The 22,675-nt window shown below is 48.6% G+C and overlaps 1 long non-coding RNA gene across 1 annotated transcript in view; it reads left to right on the top strand.

Moving 5' to 3' along the window:
* The window catches only part of LOC132251161 (uncharacterized), a 102,901-nt gene extending 83,830 nt beyond the window's left edge, over positions 1–19,071 (top strand). The window contains exons 2-4 of the long non-coding RNA XR_009463032.1: positions 8,198–8,281; positions 9,816–14,774; positions 15,880–19,071. This is a non-coding gene — a long non-coding RNA (uncharacterized LOC132251161). The remainder of the gene's footprint in view (positions 1–8,197; positions 8,282–9,815; positions 14,775–15,879) is intronic.
* Positions 19,072–22,675: the final 3,604 nt, after the last annotated feature.

The following is a 22,675-nucleotide window of genomic DNA, read 5'->3' as shown; positions in this document are numbered from 1 at the left end:
GCCCCTCTCCCAGTCTGGCAATGGCTGCCTCAGCTCCCGTCACTTGTTTAAAAATAAAAAAAAGCCCCAGGTCACCAGGTGCTGCCAGGCAGGGGGTGATTCCTGCTGCCCCCCACTGCCCCATGCTGCATGTGGGGCTCTGCCTGAGCCACCAACCCCCGCTCGCTCCCCCAGCCCCACCATGGGTACCCCACATGGGCCAGCTCTGACCCTTTAAGAAGAAAAAAATGAAAAAACCCTGGGACTTGCCACTCCTGCCAGCAAGGGATGATCCCTGCTGTCCTGCACCATGGGGGGGGAGGGGGGGAGGGGAGGGCTCTGCACAAGCCTGCGAAGACCCAAGGCCACTGCAGGAGTGGTGAATGTGGGACTTTTCTCAGCTTTTTTTTTTTTTCTTAAAAGGCCTGGGTAGGGCATCCATGGGGGGGCTGGGGGAGTGGGGGGGGAGATGGGGGGCTCGTGGCAGAGCACCCCATGCAGCGTGGGGGGGAGTGGGAATCACCGCTTTAGCCCGGCAGCACCCGGTGAGCACCAGGGCTTTTCTTTAAAGTACCCGGAGCTGGGGTGAGCAGGGTAGCAGTCATAACTTTGCTCTCATGAACACCAACTCTGTGGTACATCTAGGGCCTGATACTCTGAAGTCAATGGAAAAGCTCCAACTGACTTCAGTTAATCAGGTCAGACATAAGGAAAGTTAAGGGAATTAAAGATATTTAACTTTTAGGATTTCAGTATTGTGTAGTTATATTATAAGTGAAAAGAAAGCAAAATGTTCTGACTTTCACATTCCCCCCAAAGTTCCAATTTATTATAAGAAAGAATAAAAATAAATAAATCCTTGAGTGATTTAAAGACAACAGTTTTTGTACAGTTTTTTTTATGCCAGCTGCCTTTCTGGAGTGTTACCAAATGGATAAGTAGACAAACAATAGAAAAAGCTGAATCCAATGAATGTTCTTCTTTCTTCAAATTCTTCTGAGAGCAAATAAGTCCTCCTGCCATTGCTAGCCAGGTTGGCAAATGCTATCTTTAGTGGAGCAGAGATTACTGTTTCATAAATTCAAGCTCAGAATTAAAACCTGAATAGTCAATTTCTCACATCTAACCCACAAGGGAGAGGAATTCTGTTCAGTGTTCAGGAAAAATCTCTTTATGAAAGTGTAGCTAATCTGAAATACAATAAGCTGTATTATTTCCCATTGCCTGGTCTGCTGCCAGCCATTTTGCTGGATTGTCCATCCTTTTTACATTAGCACTGTGAGGAAAAAAAAGTTTAATTATACAAGAGAGATCACTTTCGCACAATCACTTCCTACAAGAAAAGAAAATTATTCCTATTCTTGCTCATCTATTTTTTCAAGCACATTTTCCTTTGCACAAAAACCGTTTTTTCCTATATAAGTTACTCAATTTGAATTCTCCAGTCATTGAAGTTTGAGGGAGTTTGAGGTCAATGACCACAGGAAATGGAGTTTTCAGCCCATTGCCACTAGATGTGAGTGAATGGCCAAACAGAACTAGCCCCTTTATGGACCCAAAAGCATTACTTCTTCTTTCAGAACTAATTAATTATTTAACTAAAGGTTTTCTTATAATCAGTGCTAGTATGCTTATCATCAATGCTGCTTCCCAAGATTGAACATGGAAAGCAATTTCTGATGGAGGTAGAATAGGAAGATGGACTATAAGCAAATAGAAATATTTGCCAAAAAAAAATATCTTTAATGATCACAGTGCTCACATTACTTTCTTAATTACATTTGCATAATTCAAGTTAACCCTAATGATGGCAGTGACTCACTTTTTATTTCATCAGTACTTCTGAGGAAGGCAGGACATGATTTTTTTTCTGGAACTCAACAATGTGAATTTGCTAAATGACAGTAGAAATCACTTCCAACCACCTCAAAACTGGGCATTTATTTCTTGTAGCCTGATGCTTTAGGCACAATAGGAAGACAATAAAACTAATTCCTGGACCTAATTCTCCATTTTCTGACATCTTGGATGTTCATTTATTTACTTCAATGCAAAGTAGCAATAAAGCACTGCCAGTTTGTATTGGTCAACAGGACTTGCACAAAGGGTCAATTCCAGGGGGGCGTAGTGGTGCAGTTGTACCTTCTTTGATACCGGTTCCACCTAAATGTTAACACCAACTGCCTCGGAGGGGCAGCAGCATTTCTATTCAGGCTACACTGAAGATGTCAATTGACTTCATCTGTCTGATTCCTACCAATCTCTCTCTACTCTACAGGTGTTTACAACCCTTTCTCCTTTTAATGGACTTGAATATTCCATTATTCAAAATATCCTTTCTTCTTCAATTTTATTATCTATTACCTGTTCCTGGAAATGCCCCTTTTCTATTTCACAGCTCTACAGACTGGTTTTAGCTCTGGCTAAAAACCTTGAGTCATAGTATTAACTCAGGTGCAAAAATGACTGACCATGAAGTACTGGAGGCACTGTCAAGATGCTAAAAAAGATTATATTTTGTTTTATCGACCTGAATAAGACACATACATTTAACTGCGATGACTACTTCTTCAGCATTTTCTTGCAGTGGAGTCCTTGCAGTTATTGTCTTTTATGATTGTCTTATCTGTGTGTCCAAAGATGGCTGATGAGGCCTATCCAGGATCAACAGACTCTACTGCAGCTCAGATGTGTATTTCTCCTGTTGTTATTGTGAGGCTTCAAAGTACTGAGATCCCTTCAGCAGACTTTTCCTCCATTTGGGATGGTTCTGGCCAATAGTCTCCTATGAGTTGTCATTGATGCTGCATTTTTTTAAGTTGGCTGTGAGGATGTCTCTGTAGTACTTTCTCTGCCCTCCTCTTGAGCATCTGCCTTAACAGAGCCAAGAGAATAAAACTTGATTTGGGAGTCTGAAGTTGGATATCTGATGATATGGCTGGCCCAACAAAGTTGATGTCAGATGATCATTACCTAAGTACTCTTAGTGTTTGCTAGCAGGAAGGTGGTAAAGTTAGTGTGTCTGTCTTCCCACTGGATTTGGAGGAACTTCCACAGGCAGTGTCGATAGTACTGCTCCAAGAGCTTTGGATGCATCTTGTATGTTGTCCGTGACTCAGCTCTGTACAGCAAGGTGAGGATCATGAATATTTGATACATCATGAGCTTGATTCTGGATCTGGATATTTAAACACCTGTTTCTTCTGGCATCTAAATCCTATATTGGATTTCTTCATTGATGTCAGCCTTCTGCAAGAGAGAGCTTGTGAGGTATGGGAAATACTCAACATTATCCAGCGTCCAACCATGGAAACTACAAAAGGATTACCTTGCTGTCCACCACAGGAAAGATCATTGTGAGAACTCTTCTGAACCATCTCATCCCACTTGCTGAAGACCTTTACAGGATATCAGTGTGCATTTAGAGCATCGAGATTTCATAGACATTAGGGCTGGAAGGGACCTTGAGAGATCATCAAGTCCAGTCCCCTGCCCCAGGGGCAGAAAGTCAGCTAGGGTCAAAGGATCCCAGCAAGACAAGCATCCAAATGTTCCTTGAATGAGTCCAAAGTGGGTGCCTGTGCTACTTCTGGAGGGAATCTATTCCAGGCCTTATGGGCTCGTACAGTAAAGAAGTTTTTCCTTATGTCCAGCCTAAAATGGTCATGGAGGAGTTTATGACTGTTGGTCCCTGTTATCCCTTGGGGTGCTCTGGTGAAAAGTTGTTCCCCCAGATCCTGATGAATACCCCTTATACACTTATAGGCAGGCACCAGGGAGCTCACCCCTGAGTCTTTGCTTTTCTAGGCTGAAGAATCCTATGGCTCTCAGCCTCTAATCATAAGGCCTATTTTCCTTCCCTCTGATCATGTACATGGCTCTCCTCTGGACTCTCTCAAGCTTCTTGACATCCTTCTTGAATTGTGGAGCCCAGAACTGGATGCAGTACTCCAGCTGTGGTCTTACCAAGGCTGAGTACAGTGGGAGGATGATATCCTGAGATTTACTTGAGAAACGTCTATGGATGCAAGCCAGTTTTACTTGCTTTACCAGCTGTGACATCACATTTGGTGGCTCATGTTCATCTTGTGGTCAATCATGACCCCCAAGTCTCTTTCAGCCATGGTGCTAGTGAGCATAGCACTGCCAAGCCTATAAAGGTGCTGCCTTTTTTCCCCCGAGGTGGAGTACCTTGCATTTTTTGGTACTGAACATCATCAGATTTATATCTGCCCTCTTACTAAGCTTATCCAAGTCAGCCTGGATAACTAGCCTATCCTCAGGTGTGGACACTATGCCCCAAATTTTAGTGTCATTGGCGAATTGGACAGTGCACTTCTGACACCAATGTCCACATCATTGGTAAAGATGTTGAAGATAAGTGGTCCAAGGACAGAGCCTTGGGGGACACCACTGGTCACAGAGCACCACAGTGATTCTCTTCCACTGACTACTACTCTCTGGGTCTGACCTTGGAGCCAATTTCCCAGCCATTGGACTAGTGTAGCCAAGACCACAATTGGCCAATTTTTCCATGAGGCGTTCATAGCACACCAAATCAAAGGCTTTTTAAGGTCCAGATATATGATGTCAATTTCTTCTCCCTTGTCCACGTGATATGTCACCTGATCATAGAAGGAGATGAGATTGGTCAGGCAAGACCTACCCATGACAAACCCATGCTAGTTGTCCCTCAGGATGTTGCCATCAGCCAGCTCATCAAGTAGAGTCTCTTTGATAATTTTCTCCAGAATCTTACTTGAGATCAAGCTGATTGGCCTGTAATTCCCAGGATCTACTTTCCTCCCTTTCTTGAAGATGGGTACCACATTGCCCTTCTTCCAGTCTTCAAGTACTTCACCTGAGTGCCACAAGTTTTTGAATATTTTTAAGAGACACAACTGATACGATCTTCACTGCTTGCCAGCTGCAGGAGAAATGCCAGTAACAAGGTAAGCCTCTCTACGTGGCCTTTTCTGACCTAACAAAAGCTTTCGACTCTGTCAGCTAAGAAGTGTTGTGGAGGATCCTTTTGAAGTAAGGATGCCCACCAAAATTTGTCACCATTCTCTGCCTGTTCCCTGATGGTATGTGAGTGGAGGTTCTCAGTGATGGATCTATCACAGATCCCTTTGGCTGCATCAAGACAAGTGCAACTATGTGTTGTATGGTGCCACAGACATGTCAGTGGTGCTGCATACTGCACATTCTATCGTTCTCCACACTGGAAGGGGGTAGCATGCAAGGGAGCAGCATGAATATCCAGGGATTGAAAAACCATGGGGGAAAAAACTGAAGTGGCGCATGTGGCAGCAGTGTGTGCCACCCAAAACTGGAGCCTGGTTGACCAGAGCCACAATCCTCTGCTGGCCAGGTTTTGTGCAGCAGGATCACTACTGCTGGCCCCAGCCTCCCCTACCCTACCAGGGGTAACTTGCTGCATGCCAGAGTGTGAGACACATTCCCTGGGGACAACTAGTGTTGGCATAATGTGAGCCACTGTTAGTTGTCCCCAGGGAACCAAATGTTCATGCACATCTGGATGTGGCCTTAGGTTAAAATGGCAGTTAAGCAAGGCTTGTCATCATTCTAGTGCTCTTCTTAATATTCCTTGCCATGATGCTACATCTGATCACTAGGGATCCGGGTTTTCCATTTCCCATGGAAAAATGGAGAAAACCATGGATTCCCTGTTTTTATTGGAGAAAATGTGGATTTCCCTTTTTAGCAGAGAAGTGAGTGGATTCTCTGCTTTTGCAAAGAGCTATTGCAGGCTGGAACAAGCCTGCAAGAGCTGATTGCAGAAAGGGTGGGAAATCCCCACCACTACCCAGAGGGGGAAGGGTGGCACCTGAGATTCTGGGTCAGCCAAGGTTGGGCTCAGGCTCAGACTTGCCCTTCACCCCTGGATCCTAGAGGTAAGTGGAGCTTGGGGGCTGTGGAGCGGGGCTGAGGGCATGGGGGATGCTGCCGGCTCCAGGTGGCACACTGCTGCCAGGTGCAGGGGTGAGGGCAGGGGTGCCCCTATGCAGGGGGCTTTGCAGGTAAGCGATGTGAGGCATGCATGCCATCTGTCCAGCCACCTAGGGGAGGGGCACACTGGCATGCAGCCAGTTGCACAGCTCCTTGGCCGGCTCAGCAGTGGCGGTGAGAGATGGGGGTGGGACAGGGCTCATATGTGGCGACTGGTGCCGCTTCCCTGTGGGGCCATGCCAGCAAAGACAGCCGCTGTGTAAAAAAAACCTCCCCATGCCGCTGCGGAGCCATGCCCGAAGTTGTGCAGTCAGCCGCAGGGCAGCAGCAGCTGTGTGGTGGTGGCTGGGTGGCAAGCAGCCATCCCTACTACCATCCTGCGCTGCACCGCACTGTGGCTGCCACCACACTGCTGCTGCTGCCGTACAGCCGGACACATAGCTCCATGCAGGATGGTGGTGGGGATGGCTGCGTGCTGCTCGGCCACCACCACGCTGCTGCTGCCATCCTGCGGCTGGCCGCCCAGGTCCAGGCATGGCTCTGTGGAGAATGCAGGGAGGTTTTGTATACAGCGGCCATCACTGTGGGCATGGCCCTACAGGTAAGAAGCAGTGGCTGCCACACATGAGCCTTCCCCACCCCTCCAGCCACCATTCCTTGCCACTGCCACTGCAGAGATGGCCATGGAGCTGTGCAGCTGGCTGCATGCTAGCCTCCCCCTCCCCTAGGCAGCTGGCCGGGCAGCATGCTTACCTGCATCGCTTACCCACAAAGCCCTCCAGAGAGAGGCAACCCTGCCCTCATCCCCTGGCCATGCACCTGGCTGCGGTGTGCCACCTGGGGCCAGCAGCACCCCGCAGCTCCCAAGCCCCACTTACCTCTAGGGTCCAGGGGCAAAAGGCATGGCTCCACAGTGGCAGTGCTTGCCCACAAAGTCCCCCTCCATCCCCCCAGCCAGCACGCAGCTGCCACCACCCTGCACTACCACAGACCCATGCAGCTGGTTGTGGGGCATAAGCAGTGGTGCAGTGGCGGCTTCTGCATGCAAGCCCCACTTTCCACTCCCTGGCTGGGCGGCACATATGTGGCCCACCCATGGTGATTGCCACCGCACTGCCACTGCCATGCCCTGCGCAACTTGCCCACACAACCATGCAGGTGGCCATGGGATGGTAGCGCAGGGTGCAGTGGCACAGTTGTGGTGGTGGCCTCTGTGTGCAAACCCTCTGTCAAGCCGGCCGGTGCATGTGTGGCCTGCAGAGTGGCACTCCTGCCCTCACCCCCTGGCCCTGCTCCTGGGAGTGGGCACAGGCCACGCTTCCCCCCTTTCTTGATCTACCCCCCCCCCAGCACCTTCCCTTTCCCCTGCCCTTCCCTGCCCCAACACATACTTACCTGCTGGGGTGGGTGTCAGTGTCTGTGTGTACCTCTGTGTCTTCATGTCTGTGGCTGTGTGTCTGGGGGGCTGTTGTGAGGGGTGTCATGAGGGCTTTTGAGGTGGGAGGAGGGAGTGCAGGGCACCAGCAGTGCTGAGGGGGCGGTTTGGGGGGATTTTAATTTTTATGATGGATTTTGGGTTTTTAATCAGAGAATTTGTTATTTTTAATTGGAGAAAACTAGGATCCTTGCCAATCACCAACAAACTTCCAGCCAACCTGGAGCTAAACTACCAAATGTTACACTGTTTAACTTCAGTCAATACTGAACCAAAACCAAGAGCTTTCTGACCTCAGTTATTGAGCTCCAGTATTTTAATGATGCTGTAGTGTATGCTCACTTGGAAGCAGACATTTGTCAATGTCAGGAAATTGTCAATGTCTTTACCAAGGCATACAAGAAAATGAGACTGACACTTAACATTCAGAAGATTAAAGTCCTCCACCAGCAAGCTCCTTATGAACTGTCCCCAGCTGCATTAATCGAAAGGCACTGTACAATGACTACAGGACTACTGACACCATATATTTTGAATATTTGTTGCTTAATTTGTTGTATTTTTTAAACACAATATATAATCTATCCAATTAATGTACATTCCAATATTTAGTTATATTAGTTTTTGCTTGGGTCTTAAACTTAATAATATAATGCTAGGCTCTTAGCATGTTAGTATAACTTCTAGTTTCTCTTTAATTGGATAAAATTGTGCATTGTGTTATACGTGATGATGCGCCACATGACCTGACCTTCACTCCCTTTTCAGAATTCTAGGTCTGCCCATGCTTACACATTTGCTTTGTTTTAGGTATGTGTGTAAGTGCTTTCCTAAATTTCTTTGCACATCTGCAAGCATTTTCCAAGATACAATGGTGCTTGAAAACCTGTTCAGGTAAGCCTGCTACACATTTCACCTAATGTACCTTTCTTTTTCTTTAGTTTTCTTTGTAACTTCCCTTTTATTATATCTTACTCAATTTCCTCCCTAAATTTTCTTGGGAAGCTGCTTTCCAACTGTATGTACTTCTCCACAACAACTTCTGAAAAAAAATTAAGGGGTTTTTTTGTGTGTGTGTGGGTTTTTTTAACCAAAGAAGGAAGGATTGATTTACTTAATCAATTAGGCTGACTACATGTTAAAATGCAACAAAAAACTAAGTTAAGTGGAGCTGCTAAAGTGGATACTTTCCTTTCCATTTTTTTTCCCCCTCTTAGTGCTCATCAGCACTTTCCTTGACTGCAAGGGTAATTATTTCTTTGTTTGTCAGGAACATTAAAATTGTTATGGTTTCTAAAGAAAATGTGCTTAAACTACTTAAAAGTAACATGCACAATGGGCTATCACAGCTGACTTTTCTAGCAGAGTTATTTTAAGAAATAGTAGTACAGAGTAATACAGGAATTAACTCTTTGTGCTTTAGGAAGAATATCATAATTCTAAAAATGGGTTCTTTGAATAATTAAGGGACAGGGAATGAACAGTCTCCAAAATGCATTTCTGAAATTTGTCTAGCTGTACTACCAGGAACTTTGATAATAGTCATCTTTCAAAACTATATTGGATTTACTTGTCCATAGCCTCCTGCTTTCTGTCAATAAATGTCTTGTTTGTTTTTTTCTTTTTTTGAAAAAGCATGGTTGAAGTTAGCAATTAGAAAATTGGGAAACTGATGGTGTGGGTTAACACTAAGATATTAGTGTGCAGGTGTTGACAAACAGACCCCATCCCCCTCCAGCTCTCCCAGCCCCATCAATGGCTGCCTTGCCTGGCCTCAACATCCCAGATCTTAAAAAAAAAAAAAAAAAAAAAGCCCCGTACTCACTGGATCCTACCAGGTGGTGGGGCAATATGTTCTGTCCCCCCACTGCCCTGTGCTGCATGGGGACTCTGCTATGAGCCCCATTCCCCAGCCCCACCTGTCCCCAGCATCTCAGACCTTTTTTTTTTATTATTTTTAAAGCCCCACATTCACTGCTTCCTGCCAGGTGGGGGGGGGGTCAATCCTCACTGCCCTGCACTGCATGGGGGGGCACTCTTCCATCAGCTCCCAGAAGCCCCAACAGCTGCTGAAGCAGCCAGTGAGTGTGGGTCTTTTTTTTTTTTTTTTTTTTTTTTTTTTTTTTTTTTTTTTAAAGAGCTGGGATGCTGGGGCTGGGCGGAGCAGTCATTGATGGGGCTGGTATGACAGCCAGAACCAGAGACATTAATAAGCAATAAATATGTGCTTCTTGGAGGCATTTGGTATTTTGCCTAAACAGGTAACATTAGATAATATAAGATTGTAAGTTTGTAAACTGCAAATGTAACTTGTCTGTCATAAGTTTAACCAAAATGATGAAATTAAATGTTTGTGGAACTGACTGGGTCTCATATGCGAAGCTGTAGCTGTAAGATTAGGAAACCCAATCTTTTTTTTTTTTCTCAGGGTTCAGCCTTGATGATAAACCTGGATCTAACTGCCTGGCACACCCAACACATTCCAGGAAAGCACATCCTGAGAAAGCATATTCAAATGAAACCTAAAAGGGGTTGGAGTCAAGGCGGAGCAATGTCAATTTCTAACCTAAAGGTGCTGCATCATAATTTGCTTATTGGATAAACCCAAGCTTGGGTAGTAACCTTTTATGATAATTTTTAACACCTTTCAATCCCATAGGGTAACAGCTATAGGGCAACATTGTGAGTGGCTCTGAGGCCAACAGATTAACATAAGACTAGGTATAAAAAGCACGTGCATGAGGTAACCAGCAGGAAGGAGGGAACAGAACGGTCATTTCTGGTCCACTCCCGGACCCCAGACTCCTGGTGTGAGTGAGGATCAGATCCTGATCAAGGGATCTTCCCTGGCAACCCTGTGACAGCATTGATCGGGGAAGCCTGACTTCGCTGGAATCACTTGACGTGTACCTGGCATTGAGGGACTATCGATAAGTTGCCAACCCATGTCTGTCTATCTGTTGTTTTAAACAGCCCGGTGACTAATACCCTCGCAGTGCACAGTTGGCCTGCGATAGAATTGACCTGTTGTTATTATCTGTTGTTATTATTTACTATTAGCTCTTTAATACTGCATTATCTGCTTATCGCATATAACTTTCTGTTAACTGCTGTGTGTGTAAGCTATAATAAATTTGCCTTTATTTCACTCCCAACTTTGCCTCCTCAAGCTGAAACTGAATCAAACAGCCCAGTTGGCCTGTGATAAAATTGATACACTCACAGTGCCCAGCTGGCCTGTGACAAAATTGGCATTCATGAACAGGATCAAGGATGGAGAGTTCGGAGGGAAAGAATGGTGCAGAGGGGGCAGAGGGTTGGACCCCACTGATTGCTTTAATAGAAGAGGTTATGAGTATTAAGAATCCAGGGTGGGATAAAGAGAGGTTAAGACCCACCTGGAGCGATCCCACCACAATACCCTGTCAGTGGGCTATGTTCATTGCTGTGCAGAGGGGGAGACCTAAGAAAGGATGCCTGTCTTGGCTGCTGGCAACCTGCCTAAGACTGGGAGCAGAGGAAGGCACTCAACTCCATGAAGAGAACCAATCCTTAAAAGACCAAGTGACCCAGCTTGAGAGGGACTTAAGGGAAGAAAAGGATTCTAGCAGTTTCACGTGCGTGGCTGTTAGAGCTGCTCAAGACCAACTAGAGATACTAGAGCATCGGGAGGGAAAAATACTAGTCACACAGGCAATCACCTCCCTTGAGCAGAAGGTACAAGTGGCATGATCAGTCGAAACTTCCCCTGAAAAGGTTTGGCAGTGTCTTCATGGCAGAATTCCAAAAACTGAGCTGTGGGATGACCCAGAGAGCGAGGATCTGTATGGTGAAATTGCAGTAAGCAAGCCAGGAGATGATGAGCATGTGAGGCTTACAGAAGAAGCCTGTGAGATCCCACTTCCTTATGCCCCACCAGCCCAAGAGAATTTAGGAGGAGAGTTAGCCCAAACCTTCCCAGTAGTGGTGACTCATACAGGGCCACAAGGGGGCAATCTCCGGACAGAGACACAGTCCTTTACTCGCACAGAAATCCAAGAATTACAAAAACAACATAAGGCCAAACCAGGGGAGCAAATAATAGACTGGTTAGTTTGAATGTATGGTGAAGGGGCCTCGGCAGTATATGTGAGTCGCACCAAGGCAGCACAATTGGTTCTCCACCCTGAAATCCAGTTGGGTCAGTGGGTCAGGCAGGATAACATTACTCTGTTTTCTGCTGCAGTGAAGGTGGTTGCTGTGGGTTATAATAACATGGAAGAAGAGCTTAACCTTTCCCCCTGGGCATGGGCTAACTTAGAGGCATCTAATAATGTCTGTATTAACTAGCATTAATTGAAATCATTCGAGCAGGGAACTGGAGGAACACTAGATGAAGAACTGGTGACAGAAGCCATGTGGAGGAAGTTCTGTCGGCAAGCACCGACGGAATGTGCTTCAGTTCTGCTGGCTTTACAACAATAGTTAGTAACTCACCCATTAAGAAATGCAATCCGGCAGTTGATACAGCTTCTGCCAATCTTGCAGGAGCTGGGGCTTCCCAAACTAATAAGAACTGCCAAGGCCATGGCAGTGGCCGCTGAGAAAGACAATCCAGCAGGGCCCCACAAGTCCAGAAAAGTGGGGAATGGAAAATCTAAACCCCTGCAGACACAGATGTGGAGGGAGTTACTGGCAGGAGGGTTCAATAAAGAGCAAATTGATGGGCTGCCCACCCCGGTCCTGCAAGTATTATGGGCCAAACACTGTGAGGATGGGAAAGGGAAGAAGACAGAGCCTTCAGAACCCCCTGACCTCCAGCAGTAGGAGTCCCGGCCAACCCAACCCCCAGAGCAAGGGGCCATCGTGGGGCAGTAGAGTATCGGGACCGGTAACACAGAATAATATTGGCCCCTTAATTCAAGTACCTATAAAGATTTGTCTCAATGGAAGGGAAAAGTCAATTAATATGCTACTAGACACTGGTGCCCAGCTATGTGTTTTGGACTGTGCAGAATGGAAAGGGGCACAGGGAACTCCCTAACAGGTAGTAGGAGTTGGAGGTGCCAGACGATCAGGACATTTGGTCCAGCCCACTTTCACCTTGCCTAATGGCTCCATAGTAACAGCAGCTGCTGTCAGGCTCTGGGGAGGGCCGAACCTTATGGGACTAAACATGTTGCAGGAGCAGCGGTTTATCCTTAAACAGGAAACTTGGCAGTTTGGATGTGCCACGGTTCAGGAAGGCAAGCAGAAGGACATATAATGACGGCAGTAGCCTGATGTTCCATGACCCCACTTGCTCTGCCAGCCATGAAGGGGGTACACTGACCTCAATACCGCATACCCCCCAAGGGAACGCAACCCATCAAGGACATCATCAACCGAGAGCTGGAGGATGGAACTATCATTCGAACTCATTCCCTGTACAACAACCCAGTGTGGCCAGTACGTAAACCAAATGGGGATTGGCGATTGACTATTGATTTTAGGGCTTTGAATGCCAACACTGACCATCTGATAGCCTCAGTCCCATCCATGTCTGCACTGATGGAAAGCATGAGGTGCTATGGCCCACAGTGGATGGGATTCATAGACATTAAGGACATGTTCTTTGTTATTCCCATCCATGAAAATCACTGGCCTTTGTTTGCCTTCACACGGTTGGGACAGCAGTACACCTATACAGTCCTACCCCATGTCTGGGTGCACAGCCCCACCTTGGCTATCAAAGAGCAAGCTGTGGTGGTCCATAAAGTCCAGTTGAGTCATCCAGAGGTACGTGTCTGGCAATACGTCGATGATGTCAAGGCTGGGAATTAACCATTTCTGGTTTTGACTCCCTAAAGGAAAAGGTGCAAGCATTTGGGTTCACGCTGTTCAGCAAAAAGATCCAAGAAGTCGGGCCCCAGTGTGAATTCCTGGAAATCCAATGGTAGCAAGGTGGACCCAGTGTACCAGCCAAAGAGCTGCAGAGTCTGGTAGATACCCCTGCCCCCAACACTGTAAAAGAGCTGCAAGCCCAGCTGGGTGCACTTAACTTCTGGCACCTGCATGTCCCTGAGTTTACTGTGTTGGCCTGGCCTCTGTATAATCCATGCAAGAAAAAAAAAACAGAGTGGGAATGGGGCCCCGAGCCCCAACATGTTATGCGGGCCCTCAAGGAAGCAGTGATCACCCACTCTCCCTAGCAGCACGGCACCCAGTAGGGGCGCTCTGGCTCCATGTAAACGTGTCTGAAGGGGGGCCCCATTGGAGCTTGTAGCAAAGGGACACACCTGAGACAGAGGTAAAACCCCTTGGCTTCTGGAGCTGAGGCTGGAAAGAGGCCGAAGCCCGATACACCCTTCTGGAACAAATGCTGTGTGCAGCAGCCACAGCTTTAACAGTCACAGAGGCCCTGAGAGGGGAGCTTCTCACTGTCATAATGACTCCGGTGCCCATCCTAAGAATGCTATTGTCCGACAGACACCTCCCTCCAGGGGGTTGAGCCCAAGAAACCACACTGCAAAAATGGATCTATTATATCTTAAGTCAAGCTCAGCAGGTGACCCCAAACGGACATCTAGTATTAGTAGCAAAGGTCACAGAGAGCACAATTAACATATACCCAGACACGGCCAGCCCAGACAAGCCGTCTCCCATCAAGGAAGCACCCCCCTTTTCACTCAACATGGAAACGTCAGAGGACATAGTGATCTGGTTTACCGACGGCTCAGCCAAAGGTCATACCTGGAGGGGGGCTGCCATACGAATCCAGGATAATAAGCAACTCACCCTGGGGGGGAAATTGTCAAAGTGCACAATATGCTGAGCTAGCTGCTGTAGTCACTGTGGCCAAGTATGAACTGGTAGAGGTAACAGGCTACCCGACAAGGCCCATTTATATTTACTGCGATTCATGGATGGTAGTGGAGAGTTTCACCAAGTGGCTACTCCTGTGGAAGAAGGAAATCTTCAAAAGGCAGGGAAGAGACATCTAAGCCATGAATAGTGGGAAGCTTTGTGGGAAATGGCACAGGGAGGCCTTCCCTTATACATACGGCACATCAGTGCAGCGCATGGGAGCAGAAAGGCTGAGGGGCCTGAGGCAAAGTGGAACAGGCAAGTGGATGAGCTAGCCAGAGGCAACACAGAAGCCCTCGTTGCTGAAGCAGAGGCTCAGTCACCCCCAGGAAAACTGCCCAGCCCCTCCCACCAGACCCCTGGAGTGCTAGCCACAGAGTGGCTGCATCGGCAGCATGGGCACCCTGGCTGCAATGGCACTGCTCGCCTAGCAGCCACCTGGGGCATTCACTTAACTAAAAGGGAAGAACAGGAATTAGTCAACTCTTGCATCACCTGCCAGGAGGTCAAAGGTCGACTAACCCCTGCCTCGACTACCCCTTTGTCGCTGCACGATGGAAAGGTAATATGGCAAGTTTGGCAATGTGACTTTATAGGCCTGCTTCCCCGCACTCCCAGAAAGTGACAGTATGTGTTTGTAGCCGTAGAAACAGTCACCAAAATGGTGTTCGCTTGGGCCTCCGCCGAGGCCACTGTGCAAGACACCTGTGCAGCACTAGGAGACCTGCTAGACACCTACCCACCTCCCATAGAACTGCAAAGTGACAATGGTTCACATTTTCGTAATCATCTTGTCTATGAATGGGCCGCAAGACATCATGTGCTGTGAACCTATCACATTCCCTATCGCCCACAATCTAATGGGCTAGTAGAACGGGCCAATGGTATCCTAAAATGCAACCTGTGAATGACTGCTGGCCCAGCCCTCAAGGACTGGGACTTGCACCTGAGTTGTTCAGTCAACTGGGCCAACAATCGGCCCTGCCCCGGAGGAAGCCCCATACAGCAAGCCTTCAGTCAGGCCAGACTCTACAAGCCGGCAATAGAACGGCCAAGGGGTGGTTGGGAGAAACTGCAAGCGGTGGACCAGGTAGTAGTTAAACATCCAGAGGGGGAAAAATGGGAAGGGGTGCTAATGGCACGGGACATAGATAGCTCATGGTGAGTGTCAAGGTTGGATCCATCTAATGGGAGCCAGACTCCATTTTTTCTTGTTCCTTTAGATTGGGTCCATCCACAGGCACAGCCATAGTGGCCCCGAGGCAGCCTGGAATCATCAGCCTGCTCCAGAGCGATGGCACCACCCTCACCTAATAATGAAGGGGTGGAATGCCATTATGATGGGACTTCTGGTCATTTGCTACTGTTTGATTACTGTGGGGCATTCACATGCTCCCACGCCCTGGATCGCACCCACTCCCAAAGCCTCAGACATGCTGGGATACTGGGAGTGCCCAGCCACAATTGAAGAAGTGCGAAACTTTGGCCTTTGAGTTGCCGACGGTGGATTGTGGACTGGCAAGGAGGAATCTGTCAATGTTACTGTGGGACAGGGTAGTTGCTTGGTTTCCTCCCATATGCCAGGATCGGGAAAAACAAATGTGGAACAGGGGGAGGTTCTTGTGGTTTCTTCCAATGGCCCTGATGCTGTTATATTCTGCCTGCAGGTGCGCTGCCCACCCTGGGTCCCAACATGACCACTGCTGCAACCCCACCTGCAGATCGAAATTCTACAACTACCTGGAGCCCAAGGAGGTGACCAAAACCTCCAACCCCACCTCCATGGGAGACTATAGCTCCAGCAGTTCCCCTGCCCGTTGACACTTTGGAATAATGGTGTTCAGCTCACCAAATACACCAGTCCTCCAGATACAGCAAGGTACTGTGGTAGTTTAAAAAATGGCTCTTATGCTGTCAAGTGGTGGTCCACGGAATGGGAGGCCAACATGTCCCACATTCCAGCTATTTTGTGGTTCCACCATATGAATGAAGGGGGGCTCGCTCACAGAATTGAATAAACAATAGCTGCATATTGCCAATCAGTCTGGGAAAATCTTCAGGACACAGCCCTGGTCAGCCCAGAAGAACTGGCTGAGCCCATGTGGGGCACCGTGCCAGAATAATTTCTGCAAGATACCAAAGCCATAGTCGCACCTGGGAAGTGTGCATTTAAGAGTACAAATGGGGACACACCCGAGTGAATGAGCTCCTTTGACCAACCCGATTGGGAAATTTACCAATCCCAAAAGGAAGATGGAAGATGGATAAACACCCGAACAGGAGAACCCCGAGCCGTTTTTTGCATTAAGCAAGGATGTACCTTGTTAATCCTAAAGGAGTCACCACAGCTGTATCCGCTACTTTGCTTATCTAACGTCACTCCCTGGTGGAGGTTCCAAACCAGGACTTCGGTCCTCCTTAATGCCTCCTTGTTCAATGCCGTATCACATTTAACCCCAAGCAATAGTTTGTAGAACAGCATTTCCTAACTGCTCTTCCGGTGCTTGGTTGGCAGAAAATATGCTGTGCTGGGCCTAGCCAACTGTTTTCCAACCCACCGCCCAGCCTTCAATCTCCCGGAAAAAGAGGGATACCCTAGACCGTGTGTGAAATGGGCTCAACTCAGCCATGGGAGTTTGGAACATAGATAAATCCCAGAAAAAACACCCAAGGAATCATGGATATATGGCGAGCCATAGGTTTTCTCATTCAGGGAGGTATAATTGATAACTTGGCTTTAGAATATGCTGATGAGTTAGTGGCAACCATTGGCCAAAAAGCAGCAGAAAGAAGTCACCTTTTGATGCATGCAGCCTTCCAAGCCGCTGCTAATCAAACCTGGAGCACTGCTTGTGCCCAAGTACAGCTTTTACTTTACTCAATACCTGGGGAAAATGAAGGTTATCTCAGGCACAAAGAATGGCTGCTGGCTTAGAGCACCATGGACTACCCCCAGCTTTAGCTCAACGGTTAGTTTACTGAGACACATGGAGCACAGGCTGGGAGGGGTGTAGCAAGACAAAATGCTTTTTTGTAGTACATGGGGTAGCAAATGGCACATGGTCCACTGCCCATCTCTTGACTACAGGACTTAGAGGGGGGTGCATGTGGGACTGGGACTTGCATTGTTCCATTTTGGAAATTGTAAACCCTGAAGATCCCAAGTATTTGGCCCAATCCCTGGTGTACCCTGTAAATGGCATTGTAATAAACTTGGGAACTTCATGAAGAGGGTGGCCTGATAGTCCCTCCAACATGGATTGTGTAACACCCCTACCAGCAACTCCCTATATTACCTTAGCCCAACGAGTTTGCTGGGAAAGTCCTGGCCACTTATATCATCCTAACAGTACAGAGGCTCAAGATTTCCAAGGGGCATCAGCTACCCTATATGTCCAAGACCAGAAAACCACCTTAATGTGGCCAAAAACCCAATTAGAAATTGTTACCCTCAACCTAAGTCTTCCAAAATCCTGGATTAAAGATGTAAACATGTTCCAGCTAAAGAGATGGGGTGAAGTAGCAACCTACATTAAAGGTCTGTTTGAAAATGCCCAAAAAGGAAAACAACTTGCTCTCGTAACTCAAGAGGGAGGTAAAATTATTAAACGCACTATTAATATTCCTCCACTGTGTAAGTAGTATAAAGTGGTCTGTATTGTACAAATATATACCTTTACTACAGGTGCTCCTTTTCCTTGGTTTGTGGTAGTAATACGTTTAATCATAAAAATAATATTATTCAATATAATCTTTAAATGTTATTATTATAAAATTCAGTCTAATACTTATGCCAAAGTAAATGTTGTTGCTTCTGCCAACCATGTATATACCACCTGGCAGAAATCATATTTGTAGGCCTTACCAAATGCTCCAAAGCAGCAAGGGGTGGATTGTGACAGCCAGAACCAGAGGGATTAATAAGCAATAAATATGTGCTTCTTGGAGGCATTTGGTATTTTGCCTAAACAGGTAATATTAGTTAATATAAGGTTGTAAGTTTGTAAACTGCAAATGTGACTTGTCTGTCATAAGTTTAACCAAAATGAAAAATTAACTGTTCGTGGAACTGACTGCGCCCCATAGGCAAAGCTGTACCTGTGAGATTAGCTGACCTAACGGTTTCTGCTCAGGTTCAGCTTTAGTGATAAAAACTGTATCCAATTGCCTGGCACACACAACACATTCCAGGAAAAAATGTCCCAAGAAAGCATATTCAAATGAAACCTAAAAGGGGTTGAGGCTTAGGCAGAGCAATGTCAATTTCAAACCTAAAGGTGCTGCATCATAATTTGCTTATGGGAAAAACCCGAGTTTGGATAGTAACCTTTTATAATAATTTTTAACACCTTTCAATCCCATAGGGTACCAGCTACAGGGCAACATTGTGAGTGGCTCTGAGGCCAACAGATTAACATAAGACTAGGTATAAAAGCCATGTGCATCAGGTAACGAGCAGGAAGGATGGAACAGAATGGTCATTTCTGTTCCACACCTGGACCCCAGACTCCTGGTGTGAGTGAGGATTAGATCCTGATCAAGGGAACTTCCCTGGCAACCCTGTGACAGCGTTGATTGGGGATGCCTGACTTCACTGGAATCACTTGACGCATACCTGGCATTGAGGGATTATCAATAAATTGCAAACCCATGTCTGCCTCTGTGTTGTTTTGAACAGAGTAGTGGCTAATTAGCTTACAGTGCCCAGTTAGCCTGTGAAAGAATTGATCTATCTGTTGTTATGATCTGTTGTTATTATTTACTATTAGCTCTTTAATACAGCATTATCTGCTTATTGCATTTATCTTTCTGTTAACTGTTGTGTGTGTGTAAGCTGTAATAAATTTGCCTTTGCCTCACTCCCAACTGTTACCAGATTTGCCCATTACTTTGGGGTGTGCTCATTTATTAGTGATAGTTTCTAGGGTCTTGGTAATTCTGTCAATGTGCTGCTTGTGTTACTTGTGTTTCTATACGGAGCTGTATCTCCCCCTTCTGCAAGCCGTCACCCCCAATGGAGCTATCTTGCAGGACTCAGTTTTAATGGGACTGGGTTCCTCCAGTCACCAAATCAGTCATACACACACAAATTAATGTGACACGCCTGACCCGGCCAGGTTGATCAGCATGGACAGGCTGACACCCTCATATGCCAAGAATCAGTTAATCAGAGCAACAATAAACTGCAGTCAGACACAAGCACACAGGTAAACAGCATCCCTCTGAATCCGTCTGAGTGTCCAGCTGACACCCTCATGGGCCAGCATTCAGTTCATGGGGCACGTCTGTGTCAAACTGGGTCAATCAGCCTGTACAAGCTGATCCCCTTATGGGTTTCAAACTCAGCACGTCCCAATCTTTGACCTCTTGATGAGCAGACCCCACAATATTTTTGGGCTTCACAGGGATCTTTAGCTTAGGTAAAAGAAGCATTGCTGCAGAGCACGGGAGGAAAGGGAAGAAGAGAAGGAAAAATATACCCAATTACTACCAGTTTTACTCTAAAAGTTATTTATTGCTAAGCATATGAAATATATAATGGTACTAGTAGTAATAGCCATGGAAAAGGAAAATAAACACAAACAGTTTCAATACTACCCTGGTTTCACTAAGTATTTGGGGAAACTTAGCTCAAGCTTAACTAATACAATTCAGGTTCAGAAATGTATGCCTAGAGAGAAAAGAGAGAGAGAGAAAGAGAGCTGGCATCTCACCAGTCCAAGGTACTCAGGCTGCAGAGCTGACAGGCACAGTCCTTGAAGGGAGATGATCTGTTCTTCCAGCGTCCCCAGACCAACAGGAGTTTTTCTTCTTTTCTTTCTTTCTTTCTTCCTTTCTTTCAAGATGGCCGCTGACAGGTGAAGCCCTTCTGAGCTCCTGCAGCTCGGGTGCCTTTTGTGCGTTCCCTGCACTCCGTGCCCCCTTTTCCTGTCCCCACCATCCCAAAAACCTTGCCTCTACCCACCCTGTCCCTGGGGACCCCCTTCCCCCCCCGCTTTCTGAGCATTTATCCCCTGGGCTCTGGTAGCCTCGGTTGCCTCTGCCCCTCCCCCACCCCCGCCTGAGTTCTCCCTAAGATTCCTGCTGCCTCTCTCCCCCAGGGCCCCTTACCTTGGTCCCTGCCATCTCCCCCTGCCTTGGGGCTTGCCCTGAGCCCCTGCAGGGTTGCTTTGCCCCCCCTCAGGCTGATTTTGGGGCGTTTTGAGCCCCCTCCCAGTCCCAGTCCCCCGTGTCAGCCTGAGGCTTTTTTTTTTTAATTAATTAATTAATTTATTTATTTTCCCCCTTCCCGGGAGAGAGTTAACTCTCTCCTGCCGGGATGCCGCCAGAAGCCAAGGCACTTGGCATGGGGATGTCTCTGAGGACCTTCCTCTCAGCCATGGCATGCGGGTGCACATCCCTCTCCACGTCACAGTGGAGGACTGCGCTGGAGCTCTGGTGGACCTGCTGGGATGCCGGAGCGTCTGGTATGCCTCCCGGGTCAATTCGGTGCCCATTATCTATCTGAGCTCTCCCAACCTGGTGAGGGAGGTGTGTGCGGCGGGGCTGGAAGTCTCGGGGGTCCACCACTTGGTCACGCCCCTAGAGACCCTGGCAGTGTGGGTGGTGGTCTCCAACGTGCCCCTGCACCTGTCAGACTGGGACCTCACCAACGCGGTCGAGCGCTACGGTGTCCTCACCAGCCCCTGGTGCAGGCTGACCATAGGGAGTAGGAACCCCAAGCTGAGGCAGATCCTGTCCTTCCGGAGGCAGGCGTTCATGCTCCTCAAGGGGGACACTCAGGAACTGCCTCCCTCCTTGACTTTTTCCTTGCAAGGGAGGTCCTACGTGGTGTATTTCTCCCTGGGTGGGAATTCCTGCTGCCGCTGCGGCTGCAGTTCCCACCTAGCTACCCAGTGCCCGTTTGGGCAGTCAGCTGAGGCACTAGCTGCTGCGCCTGCCCAGGAGGATGGCGCATCTACCTTGGGTGCGGGACCCTCATCAAAGGGTGGGGTTGGGAGACCTGCCAGGCCCCCCTCTGTCCCTTCTCCATCAGAGGGGCTCGACCCCTTTGGCAGTGGCATGCCACCCGGGGGGGGGGGGGGCTGGGACATCCTCCCAGGTTTCTCCTGCCCCTGTCGTAGCGGATGCCCCTTCCAGTGGAGGGGCTGGGGAGTCCTCCCAGTCCCTTCCTGCCCCAGTTCTCCCCTGGGTGGCTAGAGTCTCGGGCGCTGGGGCCCCATCAGGTGAAGCACCCGAGACCCCCCCCTCCACCTCCCTCCACCCCTGCCCCAACTGAGGTGGTGGACCTGGAGGTGGCAACACCCAAGCAGCCTAGCCTGCCCCCTACGGGGGAGGTGCCAGCTACTCCCCAAAAAGCAAAGAACAAGAAGAATAATAAAGTAGTGTCTAAAGGAGCTCCTGCCCCTTCGGGGCCTGTCTTGGACAGTACCGGGGAAAAGGCAGCCAGGGAACCTGAGCCCGCTCTGCCTGCCCCCACCGGAAACCCTGCCACCTCCGGCCATGACTGAGGGTGTCCCAGAGAGGTCTGGCAACCCCTCGCCCCCATCCCAGCCAGTGGGGCCTGTGAACGGCAAGGCAGGGGGAGAGTGCCTGCCTCCAGAGCAGTGGAGGGCAGGAGAGACGGCAGAGGGTTTTGCCACCCCACCGCCCGCTCCCCTGCCTGCCGGGGCTGATGAGGAGGAGGAGATGGAGTGCCTGCCCTCTGAGCGCCGCAAGCAGCCCCGGGAGTGGGATGACATCTGCCCCCCAAAGCGGATGGGGATCTATCTCCCTGAGACGGTCCTTGACCCAGATAGAGAGGGGGGCCTGCTAGGGAGCCTGGCCATTGAGGGCACTTTCACTGGTCTCACCAGGAAGTCCCCTCCCAGGGTACAGCCCCGCCGGTTCTCGGTCGGCAGTATCCACCTCCTGCTGGAGAAACCCCCCTGGGTGGCCCCCAGCTATGGAGGTCTCCTCAACCTCTTGGACCAGACCAAGGGCCAGAGGAATGTGGCCTAGAGTATCCGGCAATGGTGCCTGGACCCCGCGCGGTTTGTCCGCGCCGCTAGCAACGCGGCGAGGCTTATGCGCCAGGACCCGGGCACGCGTCAGCATGCCTTCTGGCTCGAGAAGCTGGTGACCCGGGTGAGGGAGGTGTGGGGCTGAGGCGGGCCCACAGAATATGGCAGGGCAACGCTAGGCCTTTCCCCTGTCTCCGCGGTTTTTCTGCCCGGCGTCCGTCACCTTCTCTCCCACCGGTACCCTGCCTACCCTTCCTCCCTCTCCTGTTCATGGTGGTTACCACAATTGCCTCACTCAACACCAACGGCTGCAGAGACCCGGTGAAGTGGACGGCCGTCCTGGAGGGCCTGCAGCAGAAGCGTCTGGCGATCGCCTTCCTCCAGGAGACGCACAGTGACGCGTACGTTCAAGCCGACTGGCACGCCTCCTGGAGAGGCTGCTTGTTCTTGAGCCACGGCA

The sequence above is a fragment of the Alligator mississippiensis genome, chromosome 6 (assembly GCF_030867095.1).
Source record: "Alligator mississippiensis isolate rAllMis1 chromosome 6, rAllMis1, whole genome shotgun sequence".
Classification (NCBI taxonomy): domain Eukaryota; kingdom Metazoa; phylum Chordata; order Crocodylia; family Alligatoridae; genus Alligator; species Alligator mississippiensis.
This window is presented reverse-complemented; position numbering and strand designations above follow the sequence as displayed.